A 15,929-nucleotide genomic window follows, 5' to 3' on the forward strand; every position below is an offset into this window, starting at 1 on the left:
AGAAAAGAAAAGAAAAGAGAGTCAGACATAGTAGCACATAATTTTAATCTCAGCACTTGGAAGGCAGAGGAAGCAGATCTGTGCGTTCGAGGCCACCCTGTTCTACACAGTGAGTTCCAGGCCAGACTAAGTTGTATAGTGGGATCCCATCTCAAAAAAAAAAAAAATCTTGGGGCTGGAGAAATGGCTCAGCGGTTAAGAGCACTGACTGCTCTTCCAGAGGTCCTGAGTTCAAGTCCCAGCAACCACATGGTGGCTCACAACCATCCGTAATGAGATCTGCTTCCCTCTTCTGGAGTGTCTGAAGACAGCAACAGTCTACTTACATATAATAAATAAATAAATCTTAAAAAAAAATCTTAAAAGAGTCTAGTGTGTTGGAGATTGGAAGACAAAGTTTGAAAAGTGGACATTTGCCATGTAATATAAGGCTACCACCCGACCACAATAACAGTGTGGATGCTTTGCCTATCTGTTCTGAGTTCCATTCCCTTCTCTTTCTTTTTTGCTTAGGGTCTGAAATTAAATCAAGATTCCTTTGCTTACTGACTTCTAAGTCAGCCAAAGGGAAGTTTGATGATTTGAGTGAGAAATGACCTCCGTAGGTTCAGATATTTGAACACTGGAATCCAGTCAGTGCATGGTTTGGGGACGTTTAGGAGGCACAGCCTTGCTGAAGGAATTATGTCACTAGTGGGTAGAGGTTGTGATTATACAACCCTGCCCCGCTTCCAGTTTGATCTGCTGCTTCAGGCTTGTGGACAGATGTAACCACCTGGACTCGTGCTTTGCCACAGTGCCTGCCTTTACTGCCACATCTCCTCCCCACCAATGGACTCTTTGACCTCTAGAACCAAACAGTCTGAATAAACTCTTCTTTTTATGAGTTATCATAATTATGATATGTTATGGCAACAACAGAAAATCAAGCACTCCATTACGCTCAAGCTCCTTAGACATGCACAAGGTTTGCTCTTACTTACCTTTATAGGCTAAGTACAGGCTCCACACTGGGAAGTTTTGGATACAGAGGAAACAGACAATCTATCTGCTCTAGCAGAGCTCCATGTTCCTAAATAATTCACAGTTCCTCAAGCATGCAATCCTTTATGTGTCTTTTGCTCTTGGCTGTTTTGTCTGCCAAGAGCATACTTTACCCTCTGACTAAATCATTAACTCTTGCTAGTCTCCAGTCAGGTTAGATAATATCACCTATAAGATAAACCTGGGACCACAAAATGGCTCAGCAGGTAAAGGTGTTGTCTCCAAGCCTGGAGATAGGAGTCTGATCCTCTGGACCTACAATGGTGGAAGGAGAAAACCAACTCCCCAAAGTTTCCTTTAACCTCTACACAGGTTACCCAATACACATGCACACATGCTATACGCACAAATTAAAAACATAAATGTAATAATTTTTTTTTAAAAGACAAGATTCCACTAACCCCAGATCTTGAAAAGAATAATTACTCCCTCTACATTATTCATTTGTAATTTTTTTTAGTTTTTTAAAAATTACTTACTTTATTTATTTATATCCCGAATGTTGTCTCTCCAGCTCTTCACACACGGCATCTCCACCACCTCCCTATCCCCCACCTCTGGCTTTTGTACAATGTTGCATTGTCACTCCACATTAGGATAACTTGTTTTCATTACTAGATTGTAACTTTAAATGACTTTTCAGGGCTGGAGAAATGGCTCAGCTGTTAAGAGCACTGACTGCTCCTCTAGAGGTCCTGAGTTCAAATCCCAGCAACTACCTGGTGGCTCACAACCATCTGTAATGAATTCGGATGCCCTCTTCTGGTGTGTCTGAAGACAACTACAGTGTACTTACATATAATAAAACAACTTTGCAGCTGTGTCTGATTAACCACTATCCCTAGAAAGGGATTAGCAGCAGTCCTCAAAAATACCATTGAAATAAACTGTTTCAAACATTTCCTGTCCTTTAGTCCCAATACTTGGGAGGCAGAAGCAGGCAAATCTCTATGAATTTGAGGCCAGTCTGTTCTACACAGTGAGTTCCAGGCCAGCCATGGTTACAAAGTGACCCTGTCTCAAAAGACAAACAACAAAGCAACAGTAAAAAGGAAAAAAAAAAAAAGGACTATGAATGATGCTGAAATCTTAGAAGTTCCTGGGGTTCATCCATCTTCTATTTAACCTTGACAATGGATAGTTAGATCTGTTTACAGCCACAATCCTTTTGTTCCAGCTATATATTTTAAGGCTATTTTATATTTCATTCATACATCAACATAACCTTTTTCAGGTTATATTAACAATCATTGCACTTCATTTATTATTATTATTATTATTATTATTTCATTTATTTATTTATTTATTTATTTATTTATTCATTTATTTTTGGGTTTTTCGAAATAGGGTTTCTCTGTGTAGCCCTGGCTGTCCTGGAACTCACTCTATAGATCAGGCTGGTCTCGAACTCAGAAATCCACCTGCCTGTGCCTCCCAAGTGCTGGGATTAAAGGTGTGCACCACCACACCCGGCTCTTATTTTATTCTTTTTAATACTCTGTTTTCACCTGCTCATAGCTAGAACATAAGTTTTCTACTTAACTTAAATGCTAATATGTGAGAAGAATATATAATTTGCCTTTCATGTGTCCCTAGGACATCTTTTTTTTTTTTTTTTTTTTTTTTTGGTTTTTGGATTTGTCGAGACAGGGTTTCTCTGTGTAGCCCTGGCTGTCCTAGAACTCACTCTGTAGACCAGGCTGGCCTCGAACTCAGAAATCCACCTACCTCTGCCTCCCAGAGTGCTGGGATTACAGGCGTGCGCCACCACTGCCCGGCCTGACTCCCCTTCTTAACATTTATTTAGAGGCAAAATGACTTATATAAGTTGGTAAGCAATCAACAGCTTTCATCCAGCACCTTCTGGGACCTTACTTTACAAAATTAGAGTATTTACAAAAATACTCTCTCAGTATTCATCTTTGAAAGCTCTGTCCTCAGTGATGAGCACAACAGGTATCTAATGTTAGCATGGTCAGAGCACATGGCGTTTTTCACTAGTTATTTCAAACAGTTGATCACTATGTGAAAATATTATTTCCTTAGGAAGACTTGTGACATCAGAGACCGGTGACCAAATCATCTGTGGCCACAAACTCAGAAAATATCCAAAAAATCTTCACCAAAATGAAAAACCAACTAAGGACATAAAGTAAGGCAAATATTTGGTGCTCTGTAGGCTTCTTGTATCTGGGGAGTTGGTGGGGGAGGATCGCAAGTGTCCTATCTATTATACATTCTACAGATGTTTGATAATTTTCCAATACTTTGTCCAGTTATTAAGCATGTCTACATTTTCTCTTACCCAGAGGCTAAGGCCACTGTACAAGCATTTAAGATGCACTCAAGTTTAAAAACAAGACCTTCCTAAGGCCTTGCATTCTAGTTTTTCTGGCTTTTGATAAATATTTATCTGGCCCTTCATAATGACCTCCAAGTGACTGTGCTGGACTATCTGCTTTCAGAAATTACAAAGATAATGTCAAGGGCAGAATCTGTGCAATAATGAAGCTACTGTAATACCCAACTCCTGACCTTAACCCTGAGCAAGACTAGTACACAACCACCCTTTGCAGAGGCTTCCCAAAACAAAGAAAAACTAACATCCAAAGTGACTTTCTTCTTCCGCAATCTAGAATTCCCCTAGTTAAAGTCAATTAAATATTTAGAGATGGCCTCCAAATAAAACTAATTATGCCTTAAATTTGAATTACTGCTCAAATAGATTTCTTCTTCTTTAGTGTTAAAGAACAACTTCTATTTTTGTGCATGTGTATGTGTGTGTGTGACATATATGTGGGTATCCTTGGAGGACAAAAGAGCCCCTCTGGAGCTGCAGGCAGGGGACGGGGAACAGGGACTGATCTGGCCTGGTTGCTGGGAATCAAACTTGGCCCTGTAAAAGAGGAGAAATTGTTCTTAACTGTTGACTCATCTCTCAAGAGTCAACTTTTGTTTTTTGGTCTTTCTTGGAGACAGATCTTGCCCAATAGCCCAGGGTGGTATGGAACTTCTGACATAGTTAAGGTTAGCTTAGGAGTCCTGGCAATCTTCTTGCTTCAGCCTTTGCTGTGTGCCACCATTCCTGGCTAAAAGACCAGTTTTCTAGATCTCTTTTGTGGTAGGGAATCAAATAATACAAGCAATTTTAAAATAAAACTAATTATGCCTTAAATTTGAATTACTGCTCAAATAGATTTCTTCAAATAGTTTAAATCTTAGCTTAAAAAAATGTCAAAACGGGCTGGAGAGATGGCTCAGCGGTTAAGAGCACTGACTGCTCTTCCAAAGGTCCTGAGTTCAAATCCCAGCAGCCACATGGTGGTTCACAACCATCCGTAATGAGATCTGACGCCCTCTTCTGGTGTGTCTAAAGACAGCTGCAGTGTACTTACATATAATAATAAATACATCTTTAAAAAAAATGTCAAAACATAGTCAGTTGTGGTAGTGCATATCTGCAACCCTTACATTCAAGGGATGGAATAAGAGGATCAGAAATTCAAGGTCATCCTTAGCTACATATTGAGTTTCAGGTCAGTCCATCTCAAAACCAACCAATCAACATCAACAACAACAACAACAACAAAACTTCTAACAACAGAAATAATATTTAAAACATTAGTTATAAAGAACATATATGCATATATATATTATATATGTGTGTATACATATATACACATACACATATGTATATTATATTATTTTAATTTTTATATCAGAATATTAAATGTGTATTAAAATAATACAAATAAATTTAAAAACCTGTTACTGACTTCTTCTAACAGATTCATTCCTTTTCGGGAGATTGTTTTGAGGATAATTCTCATACCAATCATTTTCCTTTGTGTATCTGCTACCATGCAAAATGCTGTAAGAAATTCCCCAAAATGCCAGGGTCTGTGTGGTGCAGTTTCAATACCAGCACTTGAAAGAGACAGAGGCAGGTGATCTGAGGCTAGCCTGAAATTCAGAGCAAGTTCCAAGCCAGCCAGAGTTACATAGTGAGACCCTGTCAAAACAAGCTAATCAAAACTTTTGAAAACACAGAATAAAAAGTGAAACTATTAGAATTCAGGGTTCTTTTCTCCCCAGAGAACTGGTATTATGTCACCCAATAATTTTCCAGATACTAAAAATAAATATCTTTAGAATAATGTAGCAATTCCAAACTATGCAAAATGGCTTCATAGATCAGCACTACTCAGATGTACTGATTGCCACATTTTTATGTAAAACGTCTACATCTGTAAGAAATCTCATTTGCTATTTTCTTGCCTTCCGACATCTCCCTATAATGATTTTTTTCCTTCCTGGACACAAAACTTTAGTAATAAAATAAGATGCAAGCGAAGGGAAGTGCGGTGACCTGATCACGAAGCAGGTTTCTAGTCAGAGGGTTAACGATCATGTCATGAGTCACTGCCCACTGCTGATCTACTTAAGTGCTTCTGTCCTTATCCCTTTCGTTTGCTCTTAACGTCCATAAACACTGAATCTCTTCCTTGTTTGGTTCTGGGATTGAATGTATGCTAAGCAACTTCTCTGCCACTGATCTACATTCTCAGACCCTGAATCTCTTACAGTTCTATGAACATGGCAAATCCTTTCCCAAAGTCTGTTTTCTTTTACACACACACACACACACACACACACACACACACACACACACACAAATCCAGGGCCTCTCTCTGTTGCTCTCTTTGTCCTTGGAAGTCCTAGGCTCAAACAGTCCCATGTCAGCCTCCTATGAGGCTGGGACTACAGGTATACACTACTGTGCCCTGATCAAATTGTGTCTTTGGTCTTTGTTTTTGTTTTGTTTTCTGGTTGTTTAAGACCGGGTTTCTCTGTGTCACAGCCCCGCCCCACTGTCCTGGAACTCACTTTGTAGACTAGGCTGGCCTTGAACTCACAGAGATCTACCTGCCTCTGCTTCCCGAAAGCTGGGGTTAAAGGCTTCTGCTACTAGGTTGGACTGAGACAGGGTTTCAATGTAGCCCTTACTGGCTTGGAGCAAGCTCTTTAGACCAGGCGGGCTTTGAATTTAGAGATCCGCCTGGCTCTGCCTCCAGTGTACGCTCCGAGACTAAAGATGTACACCGCAGAGATAAGTTTCTCGTTGTAGTCCAGGCTGGCCTCAAATTCACTATTCTGCTGCCTCGGCCTCCTGCAGTGTGCAGCAGCGCCATACCAGTCCAAGCCAGTTGTTAGTCTCCTCATCAGTTGGGGAAATTGATACTTATCAAGGGGAAGAAGCAAAGTTGACTTCATAGCTTGAAGCCAGTCTAACTTTTTCCTGAATGAATGTTTGCCCTGAAGGCCCCTTTGTCTCCTCTAAAAATGTCTTCCTCTTCCTCTAAACTTCCTTACATCTTCTGTTTCCTTCTCCCGAAAAAAGAGGATGTACCTCTCCTTTACATCCTTGGGTGTAAACCTCTACATCTCCTTGGGTCATTGGGATACACGTTGTTCTTCTGCTGGTCTATTGGTAGCCTATTGGTTGCTAGTCTATTTGTAGTTCTTAATTGTATCTGAGAGGAGGGAAAGGGTCCTTTGACACCTACAGATTGGGCTAGTGATTGCCTGGTGTTGGAAGGCAGTTATGAGAGCTGGTAGTGAAGGGCATAACTGCTGCTGACTAAAGACTGTCTTGTTGTGGGGCACAAGCTATAGTACCAGCATTTGGAAGACTGAAACCTGAGGTTGCAAAAATAGTTTTTATTTGCCTGATGTAATTGTTGTCTAATTTGTTACTTTGTTTGCCACTCAATTAGATATCACTTTCAAACACAGGTGCTTCTGTCTACAAAGTAACTTTACCTTCATTGTTTGGAATTAAGGGTATATTCTAAGGGCATGCTTGTATTCCAGTCAAATGGATTAAAGGTGTGTGCTAAGGGCTGAGCCATACCACAAATAGAAACAGGGTTTTTGTTTTTTGTTATTGTTTTTCACTAAATAATGTAATCTTGGGGTTGACAGTATGATCAAATATCCTTCAATAGGAGGATCATAATCTTTTTTTTTTGTTTTGTTTTTTTGGGTTTTTTGGTTTTTTTGGATTTGGTTTTTTTGAGACAGGGTTTCTCTGTATAGCCCTGGCTGTCCTGGAGCTCACTCTGTAGACCAGGCTGGCCTCGAACTCAGAAATCCACCTGCCTCTGCCTCCCAGAGTGCTGTGATTACAGGCGTGTGCCAGATCATAATCTTAAAACAAGCCTGGACTACACTGTGAGACCCTCCCACAATTTAAAAATCTCAAGAGTTAGAACATAGCTCATAATATATGGAGACCCTGCATTTGATCCTCAACATGGTATTTCTTTTTGTGTGAAGAGAATGCTCTAAACTTTCTAAAGTTGGTTGTAATGGCAATCCAACAACTCTGTGAGTACACTAAAAACCATTCTGTCGGACTGGGCATGATGGTGCACACATGTAATTCCAGCATTGTAAATTCCAGGCCAGCCTGGTCTACATTGTGAGTTCCAGGCTATCCAGGGCTATACAAAGAGTTCCTGTATCCAAACAAACAAAAAGGTAAATGGTGGCTGGCCAGATGGCTTAGCGAGATAGTACTTGCCACTAAATTTGATGACCAGAATTTGACCCTGGGAAAGCTTGTGATGAAAAGTGAAAACTGACTCCCAGTTTCCCAATGACTTCCATTTATGTGCATATTGTGACATATATACAAGATTAATTTAAAAATATCTAAAAATGATATTTAAAAAGTAAATAAAGGGAGCTGGAGAGATGATTCAGCAGGTAAGAGCACCAACTGCTCTTCCAAAGGTCATAAGTTCGGATCCCAGCACCCACATGGTGTCTCACAACCATCCCTAAAGAGATCTGACGCCCTCTTCTGGTGTCTGAAAACAGCTACAGTGTACTTACATATACTAAATAAATAAATCTTTAAAAAAAAAAAAAGTAAATAAAGGGACCAGAGAGAGGCCTCAGTAGTTAAAAGCACTGACTGCTTTTCCAGAGTTCTTGAGTTCAATTCCCAGCAACCACATGGTGGCTCACAACCATCTGTAATGGGATCTGATGCCCTCTTCTGGCATGTAGGCACACATGCAGATAGAGCACTATTAAGTAAATAAAATAAAAATAAAATACTCAACTGAACAAGAAACCTAACTGGGAAGCATTTTGTCATAACTATAAAATTACTAAGATCAACCTAAGAAGGGCAGAAGTTTCAAAATAGCAACAGCTCCTCTCATCCCTACAGTAACCTTAGTGACAGCTTGAAATCAAGATGATAAAACTGGCTGCTTCTTTCCCATGGTCCTTTGTTTGACATTATTGGCCTATTTATAGGCAGTTTAGTTCATTGAGAACAATGCCAAGCCCTTTCATTTTTTTAAAACATAAACAAGGAACACAAATACAAAGATTAACAAACAGAATCTTAACTTTAGATCTCAAGATGGGTTCCGGCCTTTGCCATGATTCCTAGTGATCTTTCTACTGCCCTTCTAAGCCCTTGGAGCAGTGCTGAGCAGGAGACAGACTGTAGTAAGAGAATTCTTTATCATACAGTTCGCAAGCACTCTGAGCTGAGAGGCAATCTTTTTGTTGGCAGACTTGCTTTAATTTCTTCTCAAAGAGTTCTCACCCCATGACTTCAGCATTCAATCCCATGCAACTATTACTGGAGCCGAGATGATGGAACTGAGAAGCCATGGTGAGGACTTACCACAGCTTACAGCTGCCCTCCCTGTCTAACTAAGAACATTTCAGTACTGGGACCCAGGAAAGGGACACTAATGAGACCAGAATAGAAAACCAATGACAAGAGTTATGAATGAAGCTGTTGACTCACTGGATTACACCTCGAAAGTCAGGAAGCATTTTTTTTCCTTGTGGTTTTTTTGTTTTTGTTTTTGTTTCCGTTGTTATTGTTGTTGTTTTTGAGACAGGGTTTCTCTGTGTAGCCCTGGCTGTCCTGAAACTCACTCTGTATACCAGGTTGGCCTCAAACTCAGAAATCTGCCTGCCTCTACCTCCCAAGTGCTGGGATTAAAGGCATGTGCAACCACTGCCCTGCTTTCAACCAGCATTTTTAGATGTGTTGCTTCAGAAGCAGGAAGGTGTTCTCCTAGAAGAGTTACAGGAAGAAGGACATCTAGAACTTGTTTCATCAACCAGCAAAGTGAAGCTTATTTAAATTTTGCAGATTACAAACCATCTACATATCTTTTTAAATTATTATTTTGTATTGATTGGTTGGTTGGCTGGTTTTTTGTTTATTTTGATGTTTTTGTTTTTTTGCTTTGGAGTTGCCTTGAGCGATCTAGAGCATGTGTCATCTTGTCGTAAGAAATAGGGCTAGGGCTGTATAGCTCAGTGATAGAGCTCTTGCCTAGTATGGGCAATCCTTGATACCATCAAAATAGATCATCATCATCATCATCACCATCATCATCATCAAAATAATAAGTAGGTTGGGGAGATGGCTCAGTAGATAAAGTGATTTCTATATAAGCATGAAGACCTGATTTTGGATTTCTAGCACACACATAAAGACCAGGCATGGCAGGAAGCTGGAGAGATAGATTAGTGGTTAAGAGTACTGGCTGCTCTTTTGGAAGACCCAGGTTTGATTCCCACCATACAGGGTGACTCCCAAGGATCTAGTTCCAAAGGAGCTGATGCCCTCTTCTGGTCTCTGCAGACAGGAGGCATGCCCATGGTGCATAGACATGCATATGCAAAAAATATAAATAAATAATCTTAAAAACACAAAAGCCAGATGTGGTAGAGCGGTAGGCCTTTAATCCCAGCACTTGGAGCCGCACTTGGGAAGCAGAGGCAGGCAGATCTCTGTGAGTTCAAGGCCAGTCAGAGCCAATTAGTGAAATGTCTCAAAAAGAAAAAAGTGTAAGGCGATTAAAGTAGATACCCCATGTTCACCTCTGACCTCTAGACACACGCACACATACAACAAAATAAATGAGTTGGAGTGTTTGTTTTTGAGACAGTCTCACTGTCTAACCCAGGCTGATTTTAAACTCACAATACTTCTTTCTCAGCCTCTCAAGTGTATTACAGGAGACTGTAGTCACACCACATTTTTTGTTTGTTTTGTTGTGGGAAAACTCTGCTAATTAAGGTCGAAGTCTACAAAGACTAGATAGCCTCAAGGCTCGGTGCAAGGAGGGAGAGAGATTTCCTTTTCTGACAGAGTTTCTCCTTCTCTGACCTTGTCTGGGGTATTCTAAGCCCCTACACTGGCCTCTACCTGAGGAATGTCACACAGCCTCAATTAATGTATAGGATCAGTTTCCTCTCCCCTAACCAAACCTGTTCAGCCAGCACTTAAGATTCCTAAAATGCTTCCCCATGTTAATGATGTATTCCAGGTACCCTAAACTCCCAGCCAATGACCTTTGCCCATCCTAACTATCCCTGCCCTCAGTCCCTCAAACATTTATAAACTTCCAGTCACCCTAAGTAAAGTGAATCTGCCTACTAACAAGCTGTCCTGTCGTGGTCATTCACCCAGTGAATCACAGGGCTCATTCATGGGGCTTCCTAACCTCTTGTTCCAGATCTCTGTTCCCGCTGCCTTCGTGGACTGAATCAGCCGACGATCCAGGAGGATAGGAAACCCACATTTTGTCTTGCCTATCAGGAGTTCTAAGCTAACGTGGTCAAACCATGCTGTCTCAGAAAGAAAAAAAGAGGGGGTAAGAGAAACAACAAAATGGTGGTTTTTACATCTCAGAGGTGGCAGCATTCAAAATAAATAAATAAAAAGGAAGCAAGATGCAAGTTTGTGAACCTCAAGTACTGCCTGAAACCTCAGTACTCAAAGGAGAGACAGGAGAATGATAAGTTTGGAGGTCAGCCTGGTCCATATATCTTGCTATATAGTCTTGGATAAATCAGACAAACAAACAAAAAAAATTCCAAAATAAACAACTTTCTCTTTTCGAGACAGGGTTTCTCTGTGTAGCCCTAGCTGTCCTGGAACTCAGTCTGTAGACCAGGCTGGGCTCAGAAATCTGCCTGCCTCTGCCTCCCAAGTGCTGGGATTAAAGGTGAACGCCATCATGCCCAGCAAAACACTCCAGTTAAGGAAACATACAGGGATCAGCGTGAGGCAGGGAGGGAGGCTGCTGTGGGGACTGTTCCGAAGCCACTCTCTAGAGACACTCCTCTCCTTCCCTTCAAGATGGTGTCAGGTTTAGATCTCCAGATATTGGATTGTTTCTGTTCAGTGCTCTTCCTCCCACTGAAAGGATAGAAAATAATACAGCCTAACTCTAATGACCCCAAGAAATCAGAAGTTTAAAATGCTATCTCGCTTTGTTAGAAACTAGGTAAAAGGTCACATTCCAGAGCCCGCCCTTTGTTTAGACCTAGCAGACAGGCCTTGAATAGGTGATCCTGGTCCCATAAGGTGACTGGAAATGGGCTAAGCTTATCTTGCTTCTGTAAACTTAACGCCATTACCCCTAAGAAGGAGTTCACGCAGCTGTAGACATTATAGGAAACTAATTGGTCCACTGAGTGCGGGCTCCGATAACTTAAACTGATTGGCCTAAAAACTATGGAGTGGTACAAATCAATTGGCTCCCATTTCAAGGGCTCTCCATGCTAAGAAATGATTGGTTTGTAATTCGAGGGCTTTGTTGTAAGCTTATAAAAGCTGTTGCAATTCAGCACTCGTGGTCCTCAGTCCTCTACCCCTGCGTGGTGTATGGCTGTGGAACCCAGAATTCTGGAATAAAGAAATCCTCATGCTCTTGCATTGAGACTGTTTCATGAGAGTGATTTGGGTGTCGCCTTCCGGGGTGTGGGGTGCTGGGGCACCCTCGGTTTTGGGGGGGTCTTACACCACCTCTAGGGCCAATCATGACCTTACACACCTTTTATTTTAATAAACCTCACTGAAAGGGGGTTAGGGGTAGTAAAAAAAAAAGACAAAAACATAAAAAGTAAAAATAGTTGTGTTTTTAAACTATTCAGTGTATAGTTAGTTTGGCTAGGCTCATTTGGCCAACATCTCTTTTACTCTGTGTTATGTATATGTGCGGATGTGTGTGTTTACGTGTGTGCATCTGTGTGCTCAGTCTTGGGAATGGTTCCGGAGGAGCTATCCACCGTGTTCTTTGAGAATGGTACTGGGACCTGATACTTGCTTACTAAGCTAGACCTGAGAACCAGTCTCAGGGATCACTTTTCTGTACCTTTCCCCCAGAGGTGACATTACCTCTGTAGGCCTCCACATCAGTGGCATGGGTCATTAGAGATGGAGCGCAGGTCTTCGTGTTTGAATGGCAAACATGTAACTGACTGAGCTATCTCCCCAGTCCACTTTACCAGTTTCCCAGAAGAGAAAATTGCAGGTGAAGAGAACTCTTTCTCCATCAGTAGTGGACTGTGGAATGCTGGGAAATCATTCACCCTGCCCACCTCCTCATGCAGAGAACAGGCATAGTCAAATGCTCCTAATTCTCATAATCAACTGTGCCTACTTCTCATGGTTGTTACGAATAATTAGCATCTTTAAACTGCTTTGAAACCCCATATGAAAGACTTGATCTTGACCTGGGAGAGACAGATAACACAGGTCTGGGGACCTCAGCCAGAGCTGAACTTAGTTCTCTTTTATTTAACTGGAACATCTACTTGGCAGATATAATTTCGCAGAAGGGATGCTGTTATGCAGATTTTTCTAAATATATGTTTCAAAAGCATATAATAGTTCCCCCCCACAAGAACTTCATCCTCATAATAATTGTACAGTACTAAAAAGGAGTACCCAGTTGATCAATTTTGTACTCAAACAAATGTATCACATCTTTTTGAGGGAAAAGGCAGTGGTATAGAAATTTCATTCTTTTTCTATACAAAACATTGCAATTGTGAATTGTTTTTTGGATGTTTAGATGTCTTTATGTGACTCTGTGTGTGGCATACATGTGAATGGCACAGTTTACATGTGGAAGTCAGAGGATAACCTGCAGTAGCTGTTTTCCTCTCCCACTATGAGGGATCCTGGAGACAGATCTCAAGTTCTCAGTCTCAGTCACAAGGGCCTTTACCCCTGAGCCTTCACCCTGGCCCTCTTGACTCTTTTCATGTTTTGTTTTTCAACACAGGTGACAGGGTTTCTTTGCATAGCCCTGGCTTTCCTGGAACTCACTCTGTAGACCAGGCTGGCTTCAAACTCAGAGATCCACCTTCCTCTGCCTCCCAAGTGCTGGGATTACAGCCACGAGTCCTAGGCCTGGCAGTCCAACTAATAACAATTTGGTGTACACTTTTCTACCCCTCCCTTTTTTTTTTTTTGGATTTGTTTTTTTTGAGACAGGGTCTCTCTGTGTAGCCTTGGCTGTCCTGGAACTCACTCTGTAGACCAGGCTGGCCTCGAACTCAGAAATTGGCCTGCCTCTGCCTCCCAGAGTGCTGGGATTACAGGCATGCGCCACCACTGCCCGGCCTACCCCTCCCTTTTAACTTATGTTTGGATGAATGTATCTTTGTGTATATTTACATTATACAATATAACCTATATATTATACAACATAAATATGCATAGGTATATGCATACATATACATACAAATTTGTATAAGTATACATATGTATCCTCTAAAACATTTCTATCAATTTAAACAATTGCATATATTATTTGCTTATTTAATAATTGGTGGGCTAGAGATAGTTCCATTGATAGAGGGCCTGCTTAGTGTGCACAAGGCCCTGGGTTTGATCTCCACTACCTATGAGCAGGGAGTGTTGGTCCATAGATATAATGGGAGGTGGAGACGAAAAAACGAGGAATTTGAGGTTATCCTACACAGCCAGATCAGACAAAGTCTTATTATCTAGACCAGTCTGGCCTAAAGCTTGCTATTAAGACCAGTCTGTCATCAAAATTGACACCTCCTGCTTCAGTCTCTGCAGGACTGAACTAACAAGCACACATACACCTGTTATCTACATCTTCTTTTCTTTTCTTTTCTTTTCTTTTTTTTTGTTTTTTTTTTTAGTTTTTTTAAATATATTAATTTATTTTATGTGTATGAGCATTTTGTCTCTATGTATGTCTATATAGCTAGCACATGCCTGCCTGGTGCCCACAGAATACAGAAAAGGGTGTTGGACCCCCTGGAACTGTGGTTATAGGTGCTTGTGAGCCATCATGTAGGAACAAGGAACTGAATCCAGGATCCAGTTCTGAAGAGCACCAGGTCCCTCGAAGAGTAGCCACTGCTCTTAAACACTGAGCTATCTCTCCAGCACCACCTACCCTCTTTTTTCTTTTTTTTATCTTTTTTTTTTTTTTTTTTTTTTTGGTTTTGGTTTTCTTTGTTTTTTAAGAGGTAGTTTCAAGAGGTTTGTTTTTCAAGAGGTGGTAACCCTGGCTGTCCTGGAACTCACCATGTAGACAAGGCTGGCCTCTAACTTGCAGAGTTCTGCCTGCCTCTGCCTCCAGAGTGCTGCTGGGACTTAGGCTTGCATAATCGAGCTCAGCTCCTGGCCTTTCTTTTAGTTTTCATATTTTGGTGTCTTATCTGACAAGCTATTGGCCTGTCTAGTGTCGTCAACAGTCAACATCATCTGATTCTGTTTGACCCCCACAAGCTTTATCTCTTGAAAAACCAAAAAAAAAAAAAAAAAGATTTTTGTCCATTTTGAGTTAAGTTTGCATATAGTCTATAGTAGAATCCTAACTTTTTCTTTTTTTTTCCGGTGGATTTATTCTACCACAATTAGTTGAAAACACTCTCCTTCCCCTACTGAATTATCTTGATATCTAACCTTCATTGTCCTAACTGTCAAAACTTCAAAGACCTAGTCACATTACAAACTTATTAATAAACATTTATAATGTTTATGTTTTTATATATCTGTTTAGATAAATGTAATTGAAATTTTAAATTTTTACTCTAATTGAAAAACTGGGGGGGAAGACTCTAAAAGTGCATTTCTATTGCCAATTCCCTCTCATTTAAGTTTTATATGTACTATGGCAGTGCGATACTGGCGGATTATTGATACTTAGCAGTTAAGGTTTTTTTTCTTTCTTTCTTTTTTTCTTTTTCTTTTTTGTTTGTTTTTTTGTTTTTGTTTTTGTTTTTGTTTTTTCGAGACAGGGTTTCTTTGTGTAGCCCTGGCTGTCCTGGAACTCACTCTGCAGCCTCAAACTCAGAAATCTGCCTCCTCTGCCTCCCAAGTGCTGGGATTAAAGGCATGCGCCACCACTGCCCGGCTAGCAGTTACTTTTTGAAGTTAGAAAAACCTGAGTCCTTTTTGTTCCTTCTCAAGATGATGTTAAAGCTGGATGTGGTAGCCCAGAGGCAGGCAGATCTCTGCGAGTACCAGGCCAGCCTGGGCTACAGAGTGAATTCCAGGATAGCCAGGGCCACAAAAAGAGACCCTGCCTCAAAAGCACCAAAAAAAATAAATAAATAATCTTTCAGTCCATGTTAGTTTTTCAATTTCTATAAATAAGTCAGTAGGGACAGGCCTGGCTATGCATGCCTATAATCTCAATTCAATATTCTAGAGGGATTTCAAATTTAAGACCAGCCTGGGCTACATAACAAATACCAGGACAATATAATACTGTCTCAAAAAAAAGCTGGGGTGGAAGGTAGGGGGGCCATGGTAAACTCAGCTGGCCTTGTTCCTTTTTGGATTTCATTAATACACTTACTTATGACTTACAGTGTGCCAGTATTATCAACAAACCTCTTTCAAATCCACCTTACTGGCTCTAGCTTTGTGATCTAGCAACAGGTTATTAAAAAAATACAGAATTTGAAAGTTCCTTGAATATTTTTGTCTTCTGCATGCAACTTCACATGGAAGCCAAGTGATTTCAGTTAATTCTTATCTTCCGAAGAGCAGCGGC

This window comes from Apodemus sylvaticus, chromosome 9, assembly GCF_947179515.1.
Source record: "Apodemus sylvaticus chromosome 9, mApoSyl1.1, whole genome shotgun sequence".
NCBI classification, from domain to species: Eukaryota; Metazoa; Chordata; class Mammalia; order Rodentia; family Muridae; genus Apodemus; species Apodemus sylvaticus.